The sequence below is a fragment of the Phacochoerus africanus genome, chromosome 9 (assembly GCF_016906955.1).
Source record: "Phacochoerus africanus isolate WHEZ1 chromosome 9, ROS_Pafr_v1, whole genome shotgun sequence".
In the NCBI taxonomy this organism is placed as follows: domain Eukaryota; kingdom Metazoa; phylum Chordata; class Mammalia; order Artiodactyla; family Suidae; genus Phacochoerus; species Phacochoerus africanus.
In genome coordinates, this window is record NC_062552.1 from 34,908,265 (window position 1) to 34,927,450 (window position 19,186).

Consider the following 19,186-nt stretch of genomic DNA (forward strand, 5'->3'; position numbering starts at 1 on the left):
CTTAGAATTGCCACAAACTAATGTGTTTTTAAAAAACTTTATACCCACCTACAATGGAACAAAACTTAGACCAATCCTTCCTTTCCTTTTGACCACATACATCATGTCCCAGAGAAGCAAAATTGTGTGGGTACGTTATTTAGGCTGACATAGAGATTTCGTGCCCCTGTTTTTATTTCCTGACTTGAGGGCAGAGTATAATAAAATTGTTGTGCAGGACAGAGCTGTCCTCAGGCAGACTGGCCCCCACCTGTGAGAGTCCTTAGGTGGGAGCTTAGACGCTGACTTTCGCCACTGGGATAACCGTAGATGTTCTCCACACTGATGCCACTCATCAGGCCCGATGGTTCTCTCCCCACTTAGCGGTTACGGTTACGCAGAGCCTTATCTTCTGAAGAGACAGCCCTCACTCCTCCTGCCCCTCAATTATCTGCCCTGTTGGAAATGAGAAGGAGGGAAGGAGTACCAGCTTCTCATGGAAACTCCTTTCCGGTCATGACTAGAAGTTGTTTGTTACACACTCTGGTGTGTGGTACTCAGCAAGATCAGAAACACATACTCAGCTGCAGAAATGGAGGCCGACTTGGGGAGCCCAGGTGTCACCAGGGAAGTTTGTATTTTTCAGTTTGGCATTTATTTATCCTGTTAAATGCTTGTATGAAAATGTGAGATGAGAGGTAGGATAAGACATGGGGGCAGAGGCTGTCAGCAGTATTTTCAAATTCTGGCTGTGTTCCTACAACATGGCATGGTCCAGGTGAGCCCAGAACCTTAGTCTTAGGCTGCGCCTTGATCAGCCCTGCAAGGTAGTTAAAATTCTTAATGAGATCATGAAGGAATACTGTGGTTAGCCAAGGAAACTCTAGGGTCTCATGGCTAACCAACTTTGCCCATATTGGGTCACCAGATCTTTTGTGGCCTGCAAATTCTTGATTTGGTTTTCACATGAACTATTGGGGGTTTCTGCAGTCTAGTTGTTACTAGTATTTTAAAGCCTCTCTGACCTGTTGCTTTTAAAACATAGGCCTTGGTGGTTCCTAAATTAGAATCATGGGATTTTCCTGTACCTTACATTCTTGTTTCCTTCTTTAAAGTAACTGAATCCTGGGTATTACACAGGATTTGCCCTGGTGGATCAAGCAGTGGGCCCATCAAATGTGCTGTCTTGCCTCTGGCAGTAGCTAATAGCTCTTCTCTTTGTCAGACAAGCAGTGAGAATTCAGTTAGCACTGAGACATCCAGAGGAGTTGTAACCAAGTCTCCCATTTTACCCTTTGGCTTTGATGCCAACCACCTAATTTCCTAAGGTCTTTTTTTTTTTTTTTTTGTCTTTTTGCCTTTTCTAGGGCTGCAGATATGGAGGTTCCCAGGCTAGGGGTCTAATCAGAGCTGTAGCCACCGGCCTACACCAGAGCCACAGCAATGCGGGATCCGAGCTGCATCTGCAACCCACACCACAGCTCATGGCAATGCCAGATCCTTAACCCCCTGAGCAAGCCAGGGATTGAACCCTCAACCTCATGGTTCTTAGTCGGATTCATTAACCACTGAGCCATGGCAGGAACTCCCTGACTTCCTAAGGTCTTAAGCACCAAACTGAAAATATCTAGAAACCCATGTTAGATGACTTCATGTGCTCCTCCATTACAGCCAGCTTTACTATACTGCTGAGTGCAGATTGCTCTGCTATGCTCTTCATCACTCAGGCACGAGGCTGGGTTTCTAAGGGTTGGCCATAGACAAGCATTCTTTTTAAATGATCTAACGTGTAGTCCCTTGGTTTGTGCCCAATTCCAAGAGTCTCCTTTTAAAAAGGTTTGGTTTTTCTGCTGGAGAAGAAAGGCCTGATCTTTCTGCAGTCCCTCCAGCTCAGCTTCCAAGAGAGAGCTGGGAGTTGAGTTTGGCCCACTGAGAGCTTCATGCTTATGTGCCCAGAAAAATGACTGAGTCAACTGCCACATTTTAAAAGATGAAGGACAGCAATAGGAATGCACACCTCTGGGACTATCTTTAACAAATAGCTCTTGTGTTCCTCCTCCCTGTCTGCTTGGATCTCTCTAGGAAAAGGTGAGTTGTGTAGTTATTTCCTTGAGGTTGCATGGAGTGCTGGAGAGATATTTAACTGCCCTGAAAGGTTTTTGAGGAGGGGAAACACAGTAATTTACTACTGAAAGTGAAAACTCAGGAAGGTAGTTTGAACTCAAGCAGAATACTTCTTCACTGCAGAAAATCTTTTTTTATATATGTATTCACAATCTTTTTTCCATTCCCCTTCCACTCTGTACAGGTTATTAACTGCTGACAAGAAATTCACATCTCATAAATAATGCTTAAGAGCCATTGCTATATAAATTGAATGTGTTATGAATTGTGATGGGCCTTTTTGTAGCATTCGATGCCTAGAGCAGGAAGAACAGAGGATGTCATTTTCATTAATTTCTAATGAGGTGCCAATTAAAGACAGGGAAGACGCTCCAAAGGGAAGAGTGGCCAAGCTCCCCTGAATCCTCCGCCCGGGGCTGTCATCCAAACACTGCCAGCAAGCCTTCTCTAAAAATTCCATTAAATCACAGTCTCATCGAGAGCACACAGACACATTCAGCTCCCCTTTGATCTTCAAAAGAGCAATTTGTAAGGCGAGTTCTGAGCCTTCTCACATAGGGAACAGCTAGAGGTGATAGGAATTGTTAATTGCCAAGACACTCCATGGGCTTTCAATAAAGAGGTGAATTTTGAAGATGAATCTCCTCTGCCTCGCTGTGACTAGATAACCTTTAAATCAACAATACCAAAGTAACACCCTTTTCCTGTGAAATCTTTCTGGGTGCCAATTAGAAAAGGCATGTGGTGAGGCTGGGATGATATCCTGCATTCTAGAGTATCTTCAGCAGTTTAGCTTCTCAAGATGGAAAACAATGGCATAAAAATGGATTTATTTGTTTCATTTTCTACTCAGTAGGCAAATTGATCAGCTCGTTGTCATTACAGGAGTCTCATCTCTCCAGATGCCACCTAGAGGGTGTTCTTCTGAAATCTGGCCATCCTCATCATATCTGGGCCACATCGCAGCCACCTGAGTGCTATGTTTTCCAAGTAGATCTTACATGATGCACACCGCATGGCTTTTTAATTGCTGTGCAGTTTTTCCCAGAACCACAGAATTAATTTTTAAATACTAGTCTAAGAGCTTGCATAAGTTACTGCATATTTTCAATTGACAGTGACTTACGCTGTAAGCTGATATGCTCCCTTTTGGGACAGCAGTGCTTTTACTAACCTCTTGAGTAATCTGACTTCCTTTATTGCTTTCAAAATAAATTTTATATTCACTTTAGAAATGCAGAGCAATGCTTTACCTAGGACATTTAGTTTATCACCAGTTGCCTCAGTGGTCATTTCTGCCTTATCATTCACTATCAAGCTAAATTCAGAAAGCACTTACTGAGATATGACTTTGCATAAAGCATTTCACTAGGTTTTGTGGGGAATATAGAAGCTAGATTACAGAATGTAGAAGCTCATAGTTTAGGTCAGGGATTTCAGACTTGAATGGGCATCAGTCACATGGAAGGCTGCTAAAACACAGACTGCTGGGCCCACCCTCCGAGCTTCTGACTCACTGTGCCTGTGGATGTTTAACAGGTTCTCAGGTGATGTTGATGCTGCTGGTCTGAGGACTGTGCTTTGAGAACTGCTGCTCTAGGCACTTCTCAATCCCAAGAAGCCTCTAAAAAATTAGAATGGGCCTCATTCTAAACAAATCAGAAGAGATTTGGAGGTATTGTTTTTAACTTTTTATTTGAAAATTACAGGGTTTTTTTTTTTTTCTTTCTTTTTTTCTGGACCATTTGAGAGTAAGTTGCAAACATAGTGAGCCTTTATATACTTCAGGGAGTGTTTCCAATTTTATAACCACAGCTTCAGTAAATTGATACTGATAAATACTTTCATCAAAACTTTTGTCCACATGTCAGTTTTGCTAGTTGATCCAATGATGTTCTCTCTCTCTCTCTTTTTTTTTTTTTTTTTTGCTTTTTAGGGCCTCACCTGCAGCACATGGAGGTTCCCAGGCTACAGGTCGAATTGGAGCTATAGCTGCCAGCCTACGCCACAGTCACACCAGATCTGAGCTTTGTCTGCGACCTAGACCACAGCTCATGGCAACGCTGGATCCTTAATATACTGACGAGGGCTAGGGATCAAACCTGCATCCTTGTTGGTACTAGTCGGGTTTGCTTCTGCTGAGCCACTACAGGAACTCCCAGTGCTGTTCTTTATAAAAGCGGTTTCCTTCCAGTGCACAATCCGGTCCACAGTCAAGTATTGCATTTAGTTATCATGTTTCTTCAGACTTTTAACCTGGAATATTTTCATGGCCCTTTTTTTTTTTTTTTAAGTTTTATTGAAGTATTAATTTACAAGGTTGTGGTAATTGCTGTATAGCAAAGTGACCCAGTCATACATATACACATATCCTTTCTCTCTCAGACTCTTTTCCCACATACATTATCACAGGATACTGGGTAGAGTTCCCTGGGCTACACAGCAGGTACCCTTTGGGCAGTTGTTCTGTATACCTCAGTGTGCACATGCCAATCCCACACCCCCAGTCCATTCCTCCCACCCCCATGGCCTTTCTTTGTTTTTAACGATACTGACATTTTTGAAGACTGCATTCCTCCACACCCCTCCATTTACCCTCCCCACACCACCCCCTTTTTTAATAGAGCACTCCTCATTTGGGGTTTGTCTGGTGTTTCTTCATGCTCAGATTCAGATTTCACATCAGCAGTCGGGTATGGTCTGAGGGCCCTGCGTCAGGAGGCACGGATGTCCACCCACCTCATTGCTGATGTTAAATTTGACCCACTCACCAAGTCAAGGCATTATCCAGTTTCTCAAAATAGTTAATTCTGTTTTTATTCTTGCAACTAGTAAGCAGTCTGTGGGAGACACTTTATATAAAGGTCCTGCTCATCATCAAAAACGTCTCCTAGATTTAGCATCCATTAATGATTCTTGCCTAAACCAGTGTTTACTATGATGGTTGCAAAATGATGATTTTCTCACTCCAGTCCTTCTTACCATTTGCACTAGCATTCTCCTCTCCCATTTATTTACCCGTTATTGGTATGGACTCATGGGTTCTTACATTTTTCAGAGCTTTATAATCCATCACTATACTTAATTACTTTGGTGCTGAAATTGCCCCAAATTTGGCAAGGGGAAGTTTCTTCAAGCTGAAATCTGTTTTTGTGACATGGCTCCCATTTAAAAAAAGCATTTTCTTACTCTGGCATAACAAGATGTGTTCTGGAGACATGTTATACTTACCTTTGCCCAGTCCTAGAATCAGCTACTTTCCCAAGGATCCCTAAGGTGATTTAAATGTGCATTCAAAGTAGGGATTTACTGGTTCTGAGAGGAAGGAAGGCCCATGCGTAAGATAAACGGCATTCAGGGCAGCCTACCCATAAGAGTTTGAATCAAGGTACAAGCTATATATTATAGGAATATGTGGAGGGAGAAATTAATTCCAGCTGGAGACTCTGGACATACTTCCACAGTAGGGGCACACGGGGCTGGATGGGGCTTGGATATGCAGAAAGGGGAGTGCTTGGACCAAGCTGGTGTCCTGAAGGTGGTGACCTTTGTGCAGCCTGTTGGAGCCTTGGGGTTGAATTGAGGACAAACTGCTAGAAAGGGAGGGAAGGAGTTCCAGACAGTAGGGTTTGGACATTCATCTATAATGAAAACTTATCAGTGGTTTTGCAACACCTAATTTGACTTTTTTAAAAAAATTAAACGTACAAGAAAGCATAACAGGAGGCTGTTGAGTCTTTTTAGAGTAGTCATCTAGGGAGAAGGTGAACTGATTTACTAAGTGAGAAGAACTGCATGCGTCACTACAGGGGACTGCACAGCAAACAGATGGTGATATCCTGAGGTCACCATGGGGCGAGGAGCCGGGCTGACTACAAAGCATATAGGTGACATGTAAACACCAGGCCGGTTCATCAGCATCAGAAATCACACAGATAAGCCCGTGTCTAGGCCTTTCTTTTAACTTTCTTCCAAGTCTGATTTAAACCTTTCAGAGACGTTTGGCATTCTGTCCTGTCTCAAAGAAAGGGAAACAGTATGTTCTTATAAAAGGCTTTATTCTGGGTGCAGAGTTCTAGGCTGGATCCCTCAGAAAACCCTGCTGTCCAAGGAAACACTTGAGGTCCTTTATCACGAACAGATTGGTTTGGCTGATGAGGTGTTACCATTATTGCTCTTGAGTGACACGTTCACGCTGTGCCATGTGTGGTGTGGTGGCCAAGATTCCAGCCATATAGGAGCTCCTGATTTTGTGCTAAGTCTGGCAATGCAAGGCCTAGGTTTCTCCAGCACCTCTTAGACAGCAGTGTGGTCTATGTTACCTTAGGGCTCAGGAGAAAGAGGTGCCTGCCCACCCTCCACAAAGCAAAACCAAACCAGACCAAAACCCTTTGATGGGAGTTATTTTATGTGTGAGAGCTAAGAGTAATTGGAAATCGTGAGGCAAATTCTGAGAAAATTTTCTCCTACTGCTACTCTCTTCCTTTTACTCTCACTATACTTTTACCTAAACAAGAAGATGATATCTTTGTTCCCCATTTAATCTTTAATGTATAAGAGTTCTGGTCTAAAACCAAATGGATTAGTCCCTCTGCTGCTGCTCTAAATTGCAAGTTGAGGTGTTAGAGCAAAACAAATCAAACCTTTACTGAACGCTAGCTCTATATATTTAGCCCATTAGGTTGCCATGTCCCAGAGATCCAGCCTACCGTATGTCCTCTGACAAGGCTGTAGAGAGATACTGGAAACATGAGGAGCTCCCCTCCCCAGTAAAGGAGCATCAAAGACAAGCTTTTAAAAGACAAAATGTGCAGAGCACATTTGCCGAAGCCTGTGTCACTTCCCCACTCATGCCCTACTGACAGGTGAACCATGAGGTAAAGTATTTTCCATCTGGATAATAAATTTGCAGTTGCTTTTATAGTGGAGTCTTAGAAATAACAGCACAATAATAATTTCATCAAAATACTGGATAGGTTGCCCTGTTTAGAATACTTCTTTATGGGGTGGGGGGGAATGGCTTATTGCAAAAGGAAATGATTTTTTTGGTTTTAATTCTACCAGTAAATAATTTCAGGTAATTCTTTGCTCAGCAAGGGGTGTGTATGTGTGTGTTTTACAGGTTTTTTAATATATAATTTACATACCATAAAATTCACCTATTTCATAGTTCAGTGGGTTTTAGTAACTTTAAGGTGCGTAGCCATCACCTATTCAGAGTTCAGAATACTTCCATCATCCCAGAAAGTTCCTTTGTACCCAGTTTTTTGTCAGTCCCTACACTCTCCTACCCCAGCCCCAGGCAACCACTAATCTACTTCTGTTGGTATAATTTTGCCTTTTCTAGAAATTTAACATCATTGGAGTCTATTTAGGTATACTCTATGGCTATATATATATACACACATATAGTCTTGTGTATCCATGTAGCATGTTGTTTTTGAGATTCATCCATGTTGTTACATATCAGTAGTTCATTCCTCTTTAATGTTGAGTAGTATTTCATTATATGAATGATACCACATTAGTTTATCCATTTACCAGTTGACATACATTTAGGTTGTTGCCAATTTGGGGATATTATGAGTAGAGTTGCTGTAAATATTCATGCAGAAGTCTCGTGTGGACATGTGCTTCAGTTTCTTGGGTAAGTACATAGAGGTGGAATTGCCAGGTTGAATGGTCATTAACGTTTTAAGAATAATCCCATCAGTAGTATATTAGGGTTTCAGTTTCTCCATAATTTGCCAGCAGTTAACACTGTCATTCTTTTGAACTTCGGTTATTCTGGTGGTTGTGTGATGCTGTCTCCCCATGGAATGTTAATTTAGATTTCTCTAATGACCAATGATGTTAAGCATCTTTTTCATATACCTTTTGGCCACTCATATATCTTCTTTTCTGGAGGGTCTGTTTAGACTTCAGATATTTTGCCCATTTTTAAAAGATTTACAGAATTGTTGCCTTTAATAATGTTTCCAGCCCATTAATATGATATGTCTTATCACTTGTTTGTCTTTAATTTCATAGCAGCATTTTATATTTTTCAGTATACATCTTTGTTAAGTTTATTCCTAAGTATTTTAATATTATGATGCTGTTGTGAATATAAATTTTAAATATAAAATATTTCATATAATTTATATACAATGTAATTTATATACTATAAAATATAAATTTTATTTTATTTGCTGTTTCAAAATGCAGTCAGTTTTTTTTGTCTTTTTTTGTTGTTGTTGTTGCTATTTCTTGGGCCGCTCCCGCGGCATATGGAGGTTCCCAGGCTAGGGGTTGAATCGGAGCTGTAGCCACCGGCCTACGCCAGAGCCACAGCAACGCGGGATCCGAGCCGCGTCTGCAACCTACACCACAGCTCACGGCAACGCCAGATCGTTAACCCACTGAGCAAGGGCAGGGACCGAACCTGCAACCTCATGGTTCCTAGTCGGATTCGTTAACCACTGCGCCATGACGGGAACTCCTTTTTTTTTAAATTATAGTTGGGAGCTCCCATTATGGCTCATGGGTTAAGAACCCAGCTAGTATCTATGAGGATGCAAGTTCGATCCCTTTCCTTTGTCAGTGAGTTAAGGATCTGGTGTTGCTGTGAGCTGTGGCATAGGTTGAAAATGTGGCTCAATCTGGTGTTGCTGTGGCTATGGCATAGACTGACAGCTGCAGCTCCAATTCGACTCCCTAACCTGCGAAATTCCATACGCTGCAGGTGCGGCCCTAAAAAGACATATACATATACATACATACAGTATAGTTGATATGTGTTTGTGCCAAAATGACTTAGACATATAAATATGGTTTTTTTTGTATTATTTTTCATCTTGGTCTGTTCTAAGAGACTGGATAGAGTTCCCTGTTCTATACAGCAGGATCTCATTGCTTATCCATTCTAAATGTAATAGTTTGCATCTATCAACCCCAAACTTCCAGTTGACCCCTCTCCCTCAGCCTACCTCCTTGGCAACCGTAGTCTGTTCTCTATGTCTCTGAGTCTGTTTCTGTTTTGTTGTTAGGTTCATTTGTGCCATATTTTGGATTTGGCATAAAAATGATATCATATGGTATTTGTCTTTTTCTGATTTACTTCACTTAGTATGATAATCTTTAGGTCCATCCATATTGCTGCAAATGGCATTATTTCATTCTTTTTAATGGCTGAGTAGCATTCCATTGTATAGACATACCACATCTTTTTAATCCATTCATCTGTCAGTGGACATTTAGGTTGTTTCCTTGTCTTGGCTATTGTGAATAGTGCTGTGATGAACATACAGATGCATGTATCTTTTTGGTTTATAATTTTGTTTAGATATATGCCCAGGGATGGGGTTTCTGAGGAACTGCTATACTGTTTTCCATAGTGGTTGTACCAATTTACATTCCCCCCAGCAGTGTAGGAGGGTTTCCTTTGCTCTACATCATCTCTAGTATTTATTTGTAGACCGAATTGTGGTCACTCTGACCTATATAAGGTGGTACCTCATTGTAGTTTTGATTTGCAATTCTCCAATAATTAGTGATATTGAGCATCTTTTCATGGTGCCTACTGACCATCCATATGTCTTCTTTGGAAAAATGTCTAGGTCTTCTGCATGTTTTTCATTCGGGTTATTTGTTTTCTTGTTGAAATGCAGTCAGTTTTTGTGTATGGCCTTTTAGCCTGCAGTCTTACTAAATTCAATTATTCTAGACTCCTTAGGATTTTCTAAATCGATGATCATGTCATCTGCTAATACGGGCAGTTTTACTCCCCTCCAACCTGTATGCCTGTTATTTCTTTTTCTTATAGTATTGCATTGGCTGGGACCTCTAGCATAATGTTGAATGGAAGTGTTAAAATGGACCTCCTTGCCTTTTCCTTGATGTTCAGTAGAAAGCATTCAGTCTTTTACCTCTGAGCATGATTTCACTGTCCATTTTCATAGCTGTCCCCAACCCTGACAAGTTTTAGCAGTTATTACTTCTGGAATATATTGTAGGAAAACATAAGAAATGTCTAAATACATTCTCCCCAAATGGATGATGTAGCTCATGGGGAGCTACAGGTGGCCTAAAAAAGGTCAACAAAGCTGTGTTTTAAAGAGTTTTGCCTTCCCATGCTTATAGTTGAAACCTGTTTACTCCCTTTGTCCATATGTAGTGTGTCGGTCTGGCTGTAGGGGGGAAAGCCTGTGACCCGAGAGCCCTCCTTTCCCCCTCAGATCACTGTTGTATCAGACACCCAAGATGCTGCTCTGGGTTATCTTCATTTGAGGTGATGAAAGTATACCACACTGAGACACGCTTTGAGATGCTCTGTTTGAATTAAATGCTTTTACCTAATACAAAATCACCAAAAAAATTGTGATACCACCAAACTTAGGAGCTTCAGCAAGTATTTAGTCCAACCCCCCCCCCCCCTTTTTAAATGAGAAAACCAGGACTAAAAAGATTGCCAGTTGCCTCATCTCATACCTGTGTTCTAAATACTGGTATTTCCTGCAGGCTTTGATGTGAAGCTCAAGGACTGCTGAAGAAGAGTTTCTGACCAACATGACTGCTGAGAGCAATGCCCACCTCTCCCTCCCTCCCCTCCTCCCTCCAGCCTAGCTCTTAGCCCCACTGACTACAGCTTCTCATCATGTGTTCTTGCCCCTCCTTCCATGGACATCTGTCATCCAGCTCATCTCTTCTGAAGTACCCAGACTATTTCTTGGTCTTTCCTGCAAGTTAATACACCTGACTCTCTTAACCTCCTCTTAGTTCAGCTTCCAGAACCTTGTTCAGGACTTGGGACTCTTATATGTACCCTGTGCAACAAAATGTCACCAAATTAGAAAAGTTATGGTAAAAATGAAATAGTATTTAGTCAAAATAGGGTTAAAATTTTTTTCTTTCAAAATTGATAAATTGTTCACAAAAATATTGCTAAAGAAATGTCCTTTCTGGGGCCTTTAATGTGTATGGTTAAAACTAATTTGTGGAGTTCCTTTTGTGGCTCAGTGGAAACAAATCTGACTAGCACCCATGAGGACACAGGTTTGATCCCTGGCCTCACTCAGTGGGTTAAGGATCTGGCATTGCCGTGAGCTGTGGTATAGGTCACAGATGTGGCTTGGATCTGGAGTTGCTATGGCCATGGCCTAGGCTGGCAGCTACAGCTGTGGGTGTGGCCCTAAAAAAAAACACAACTGGAGTTCCCATTGTGGTGCAGCGGAAATGAATTTGGCTAGGAGCCATAAGGTGGCAGGTGCAATCCCTGGCCTTGCTCAGTGGGTTAAGGATCCAGTGTTGCCGTGAGCTGTGGTGTAAGTCACAGATGCAGCTTGGATCTGGTATTGCTGTGGTTGTGGTATAGGCCAGCAGCTGCAGCTCCAATTCATCCCCTAGCCTGGGAACCTCCATATGCTGTGGGTACAACCCTAAAAAGCAAAAAAGCAAAAAAACCACCCAATTTGTGTTTATTGCATTGTACCCACATATCTGCTATTAGACATTCTCTATTTTTTAATTTTTTATAATTTTTACCTTTTTCCATTATAGCTGGTTTATAGTGTTCTGTCAATTTTCTGCTGAACAGCAAGGTGACTGAGTCACACATACATGTATACATTCTTATTTCTCACATTATCATACTCCATCATAAGTGACTAGATATAGTTCCCAGTGCTATACAGCAGGTTCTCATTGCTTTTCCATTCCAAAGGCAATGGTTTGCATCTATTAACCCCAAATTCCCAATCCATCCCACTCACTCCCCCTCCTCCACAGCAACCACAAGTCTGTTCTCCAAGTCCATGATTTTCTTTTCTGTGGAAAGGTTCATTTGTGCTCTATATTAGATTCCGATATAAGTGATATCATGTGGTATTTGGCTTTCTCTTTCTGACTTAGTTCACTTAGTATGAGAGTCTCTAGTTCCATCCATGTTGCTGCAAATGGCATTATTTTGTTCTTTTTGATGGCTGAATAGTATTCCATTTGTGTATATGAACCACATCTTCTTAATCTATTCATCTGTTGATGGATGTTTAAGTTGTTTCCATGTCTTAGCTATTGTGAATAGTGCTGCAATGAACATATGGGTGCATGTGTCTTTTTCAAGGAAAGTTTTGTCTGGATATATGCCCAAGGGTGGGATTACTAGGTCATATGGTAGTTCCGTGTATGGTTTTCTGAGGTACCTCCATACTGTTTTCCATAGTGGTTGTACCAACTTACATTCCCACCAACAGTGTAGGAGGGTTCCCTTTTCTCCACACCTTCTCCAGCATTTATCTGTGGACTTATTAATGATGGCCATTTTTACTGGTGTGAGGTGGTACCTCATAGTAGTTTTGGTGTGTAACTCTCTGTCTTTCTAGATTCTTAGGTGACTCCTTCATGAGTAGTGCATCTTAAAAACTGTGGGCAGCACTTCAGAGTCTCTGGGTAGATGGGGATACTTCTTCTTTAGAAAGTAAAAATGTAGGTGCTAAGGCAATTCTCACTTACCCCAGTTTGATATACTGCCTATACACTTAACAGCTCATTTTTTTCATAGGAAATGCACAGGTAATTTCAGGCAAAATAGAAGTACTAGAAATTTCCAGTGAGGTCATTCACGTCGTAGAGGTTTTATATCACATCTAGGCAACTCCATTCTCTTTCACTTGGAGATTTACATCTTCTGAGTGTTGAACACATGCCTTTCTCACTGGTCTCTTCTCTCCTGTCAGATTCTAAAATCCTCAGATACCAGGACCGTGTGTTGCTCTAGAGCTTCCCACAGACTGTGGCCTACAGTAGGTACCCTGTCAGTGTTGACTAACAACACACAAGAAAAAAGTTGGAAGTGAAAGAATGGCCGTTGTGGTGAGCCTGCTGGTTATCTTCAGGGGAAAGTACTCTTGCGGTAGTGCTTGAAGGCAGGCCCATGCAGGTAATGGGAAAACGTCTGGGCCAGTCTCCACGTGAATCCTTGACGCTGGTGTACATGAGCCGAGGGTTTCCCAGTGGAATAATTGGCTGAAGGAAGAAGGTTTGGATAGAAAACCTTAGCACCATTTGCTTTTACGTTCTTTTATCTACCTTGAATTTTTATTGGTCGAGGGGGAAAAATCAGGCAAGACATACACTATTCTATCTTACATACGCATGAACTATATTCTATCTTACATATACATGAACTATCTTACATACACATGAACTATTCTTTTTTTTTTTTTTTTGGTCTTTTTATTGTTGTTGTTATTGTTGTTGCTATTTTTTGGGCCGCTCCCGTGGCATATGGAGGTTCCCAGGCTAGGGGTCCAATTGGAGCTGCAGCCACCGGCCTACGCCAGAGCCACAGCAACGCAGGATCCGAGCCGCGTCTGCAACCTACACCACAGCTCACGGCAATGCCGGATCGTTAACCCACTGAGCAAGGGCAGGGACCAAACCCTCAACCTCATGGTTCCTAGTCGGATTCGTTAACCACTGCGCCACGATGGGAACTCCCACATGAACTATTCTATCTTACATACACATGAACTTTTCTATCTTTGGTCTAACTAAAATTACTTGATGTGCTTATGGTTTAATTAAATACTCAGCTTTAGGGATGGTCTTTTTGCATAAATAAAACCTGTGATTCAGCTTGCAGAAGAATAAGATGAGTTCTTTGGAGGTCACAGAGACTCCCAGGTCACAGACCTATTGTATATCCACAGCAGTCTCTCACTCCTGCGTAACAAACCCATCACTCTCTGACACAGAATCCAAACATGTAAGTGACTTACAAGTTATCCACCTGGTGCCAGTCCAACCCCCTGAACTAACGCTGCAGAAGCCCTGGCAGGAAATCCAACCACCACGTACATCTCCAGCCTGCAGGGAGTGTGGCCTGTCTTGTTGCCAGGCAGCTTAGACTGACTAAGTGCTTCCTCCAGTGAGCTGAAACCAGCCTCCGTATGTAACATGTCCTCATTCCTCCTGGAGAGACCTGTCACAAATTGTCTTCCTCTTCTGCAAGCCTTCTGTTCAGGTATTTGAACACGGTGGCTTTGGCTCTCCAGCTCCCCAGTTTCTCCCGTGGCAAGTCTTTTCACGGGAACTAAAGAATAATAGTGTGGGGACACCAAGGGCAGGGTTCACAGGAATGCCAGACGGGGCTCAGTGTTTGTCGCCACACTTTCCTCATCAAAGGCCCTCAGAAGATCTGGGTATCTTTTTTTTTTTCTTCAAGAAACCTTGTGGGTCTTCTGGGACTGCTCCGAAGTCTTCTCTTCCTTGGAGTCTGTGGTTGGCCTCTCTTGCTATAGTTCTCAGAACGTGCTGAGGAGGACAGGACCGTGCTGTGCTCTTTGTGGCGCAGCCCTGCCACAGTACCTGCGTGCAGCGTTGCCTGGGGGAGCCCTGTACCATGGCAGTTGTGTGATCTTCTAAGTGACAGAAGAACTTTACTGAGCACCTGCTATGTACTAGATGCCTGTACGTAATGATATAACTGTGTTATATCATTTGACCCTTATAAAAGCATTGTTGGAGAAATAGTACTCCTTTTTCACAGAGGTGAAAACTCAAGCTTTGAAGTTAAGCTACTCAGAAATATTAAGGGAGCACCTGACGCTTGAACCTCTGGTCTGTTGAGTTCCCAGAATCCCCCCACTTTTTGTGTCCCCAAACTGGCCATTGGGGTGCCCTAAACAGTGAGGGTATGAGTACAGCACGAGTTGTCTCTGTTTTCAGCCATCTGGATTTTAGCCATTCCTTAAGCATGTCCCTATCTCAGTGCTTTTCGATGAACACTGAATGGTAAAAATTTATGCAGCCTGCTCTGTGGGAACCACTTCAGACGGCATTAATGAGTCATCCCAGCGCACTGTTCTATGGGCTGCTTGTCACTCTGTCTAGACGCAGTGTTTCTTGAGGACAGGGTCCATGGCATTGCCACCTTTTTGTCCCCCACTGCGCCTGGGGAATGAGAGACAGTGGCACTTAATTCTTATTGACGTGTTCATTCTGTTTTCTCCTGAGTGCTGGTTCGTGTCCTCATTTTCCTTGAAAACTTACCTCCTCCAAGATACCTTATGCTGTTGACCTCTCCTCAGTGCCCCGGGTTTATTACACAGAGCTGGATTGTATTGATTTTATTTGCAGTTGATTTCTTGCTTTGCTTCTTGTGTCCTTCAGCTGTTTTCCTCTCTGTGTGTCTTCAGCTATCTTTAAAGGCAGGAACTGGTGACTTCTTTCTTTCTCTTCTCCTCCACCCAGCCCCTAGAACAGAGCTCTGTAAACAGTGCACAAATGACCAATAAATACTTTTGACTCCTTGAGCCTGATAGCTTCTTTCCCTTTCTGGACTGACAGCCCAACACTGGACCTTGAATCCTTTATTTATTAGATGAGATTTCTATAGCACCTTTCTTCCTAAGAGATCAATATCAATGAAGTTTGTTTCTGTTTCTAGAAAGTCCTTTTACCTAAGCAGACCGATGTTCTGATAAGATCACATGATAGTCCTTACTGCTCAGCTGTTGGCCCCTGGAGATGGAGGCTCCAGGAAAAGCCTTGGCACTTCAAGTTTGGCTACTTTGTTGCCAGCAGTGAGCCTGAATAAGATGATGACAAATAGCAACACAAGCTCTGCAGTGTTGGTTGATTTTGTAGCCAGTATTACAGAAAGAGAACTTGCATTTGGAGGGGTGCTGCTGTCTTTGTCTTTCAGAAGCCAGATGCAGAGAAGGCTGCCCACTGGCAAGAGCCCAGGCACAGTGTTTTCGGGTTGTTGGCTCTCACGCAGTGTCTGGGGTCACTGGAACTGTCCAGCTTCTGAGACTCAAAGTCATGCTACCAGGGAGCTGGGTCCCTGGGACAGACCCACAAAGGGCATGAGGCCCAGAGACTCCCTGGCAAGGCAGGGAGTAAGTCCTAAGAGCTGGTGCTCTCCCAGCTGGTGGGCAAGGAGCTGTTTCACTGCAGATGGGGGTAGTCAGGACTGACTGTGAGATACTGGAGCAGAGCTCAGAGGCCACACACTGAAAAGGGCAGATGAGTCTGCCCTGTAATTTATTGGAGAAGTGCCTAAAGTAATTGGATCAGCTGGCTTCTCTAGGAAATTGCTCACCTTTCCATGTTTCCTTGTTTGTACAGACATTATTCCACCCCTTTTTGGTGTTAGGTCTCAGCAGGACGGGAAGGCATCTCCTGCAGGCTCGGGAGGCAAATGAGGGCTTCAGCGCAGAGGCTGCTGGGTGTGGATCCTCAGCATTACCAGACGTGCCCTGTCTTCCCGCCTGCAGGCAGGAAAACACTCTGCTGTCAGATCAGGAGTTAATAAGGCAACCATAGTTAGTGAGGAACAAAAGAAAAAGGAAGAAAAGGTGTTGGAGAGAAAGAAGGAGGAAACAAAGTAGAGAAAGACTAGAAACAGAGATGGGAAGAGAGAAGATAGGGTACATATGTACAATGGAATCTAGCCATAAAAAGGAATGAAATAATGGATAGATCTAGAGATTATTATACTAAGTGAAATTAGTGAAAGACAAACATATAATATCACTTATATGTGGAATCTTAAAAAGATCAGATGAACTTATTTGCAGAACAGAAACAGACTCATAGACTTTGAAAACAAACTTATGGTTACCAAAGGGAACAACAGGTTGGGGGAGGGCTGGGCTGGGGGTGTGGGATTGGCATATGCACACTGTGGTATATGGAATGATTGGCCACCGGGGACCCTACCCAATATTCTGTGATAATAATCTCTGTGGGAAAAGTCCCTAAAACATAGATGGAAGGAAGGAATGACAGAAAGTGCCTGTCTTTGCTTTGGGTGCCTTACCAACTGCTGTGTGTGTGAAATGTGCAGTGATTGGTGGGTGCCTGGGAGACAGGTGACACTGACCTGCAGGGACCTCTTCTGCCTCAGCCCGCCAGGCCTGCTCCACTTATTCCAGTGAGTCCTCCAGAAGAGTGCTCTGGGGCTGTGGGGAGCTGAGGAGGTGTTCCATGCAGGGGTCAGAGGCTTAAGATTCAGCCAAGATACACTTGTGATGCAGAGAGATGGGTTGTCCTTAGGCCATAGGGTGGGAGGCAGTAGGCAGTGGCTGCAATCATTGAAGGCATTTCTTCTGGGCCAAGGAGGCTTGGTCTAGGGGCCGCTCAGCTGCCCCTCAAAGAGCTTCTTCCCATCACCACGCAGCAGTGCCCTCCAGGGAGAAATGGAAGCTGTGAGTCAGGATGCTGTGCAGTTTGTGCATCCTTGTGATTAATACATAGGATGACATGTACTCTCTCGAGATGTGTGCCACGGTGTTACAGATTCACCCAGGATGGGGCAGATTCCACGCTTACAGATTAAAGGGCCAGCTTTGTGTTTAATTCTCTTGGATCAATTAAATTGTTCTTCCCTTGAACTGAGCTACTACCCCAGGATTAATTTTCCTGGGAATCTGGAGTAATTGAACAAAATACTAGGGTAGAATAGGAAATTAATGTCAGTGGGAACCTGTGTGATTATGTTCAGTTCTTTATTATCTGTACTCAGCTCATTTGTGATCACGAGTTGCAGCAAAGTTTTAATTCCAGGAGAGCATCTAATGCCATCTTAGACATTTCTGGGTTGCCTCTCAGAGTGAGCTCACCAAATACAGGCTCATATTAATAATGACAGTAGAAAAGCATAATTAGGAAAATAAACCTGCTACTGCAAAATGAAAAGAAAAGAAACATATCCAAAGCCAGACAATGATAGTTTTTCGGTGCACTCGCAGCACCTGTCCTCCTAGGTGTTTGGAGGTAAATTCTCCAGGAGTGGGGGCCAGGGGCACAGATACAGTGTTAAACAGTCTTTTATTGTAGAAATAATTTTCTTTGAGTAAAATGTTGATTCAGATTATTTATTCATTCCACTTACTAATCTTCATTGAGTTCCAGAGGAACAGCAGGGACTAAAACTAACAAAGTCCCTGACCTCATGGTGGTTTTCATTCTTTGGGGGTGAGATGCAGAAAATGAGGGAACAGATAAACAAGATACTTTCTGATAGGAGTAACTGCCATGATGTGGTAGACTGTCAGAAAACACAGGGGTGTGAGGTGGAAGCTGGGCTGAGACATAAAGTCTGGGGGAGCCGGCCATGTGGAGACGCAGGAAGGACGTGTCCGAGGCCGAGAGAACAAGGGCCCGGGGGCAGGAGCAGACTTGGCTTATCTGAGGCCCGAAAGGCAGCCAGTACCGTCAGGGCCTAGTGTGCAAGGAGGATGGGGAGGGAGAGCGCCGAGGCCTTTGCAAGGAGTTAGAGTTTTACTCTAAACATAGTGGGAAGGCACCGGAGGGCTTTAAGAAAAGGAGTTTGCATTTTTAAAATTAGCCTGCTGGGGAGTTCCCGTCGTGGCGCAGTGGTTAACGAATCCGACTAGGAACCATGAGGTTGCGGGTTCGGTCCCTGCCCTTGCTCAGTGGGTTAACGATCCGGCGTTGCCATGAGCTGTGGTGTAGGTTGCAGACGTGGCTCGGATCCTGCGTTGCTGTGGCTCTGGCGTAGGCCAGTGGCTGCGGCTCCGATTCGACCCCTAGCCTGGGAACCTCCATATGCCGCGGGAGCGGCCCAAAGAAATAGCAAAAGGACAATAAAATAAAATAAAATTAGCCTGCTGGGAGACAGATATAAATGTATATGCACAGACTCTCAGGAAGAGGTGAGGACTGCTGGTGGAGGTTGCATTGCCTGGGCGGGGGTGGGGGGGTGGGATGGGGGTTGGGTATAACTGAAAGAATAGGGTGGGGAACTTAGTTTTTGCTAAATATTACTTTATACAGAATGAATTTCTATTATATTCATGTGTTACCTATTAAAAGAGGACTTAACTAACAAATATGAAAAAATACATCTCAGGTCAATTATCCTTAAAAAAAGAGAGAAAGAAAATCCCTCTATGTGCTGTGAGGGAGAAGAGGGCTTGGAGAGCAGTAAGGAGCAGAAGCAGGGTGACTCCTGGCCTCTGGCCACCCTAGTGCCGTTGGAGGCCGGGCCTCTCTGTGTCCCAGCCCTGCCGCTTCCTTCTGCTCAGTCAGCAGACTGCCCTCATTCCTGCTACAGCACTTCTGCATGAGAGGGGCG

General features: G+C 43.4%; 1 protein-coding gene across 1 annotated transcript in view; it reads left to right on the forward strand.

The window, feature by feature from the left end:
- ZFAND3 (zinc finger AN1-type containing 3) overlaps positions 1 to 19,186 on the forward strand; it is a 338,241-nt gene that overhangs the window by 307,602 nt on the left and 11,453 nt on the right. The gene's annotated exons all lie outside the window — the stretch shown is intronic.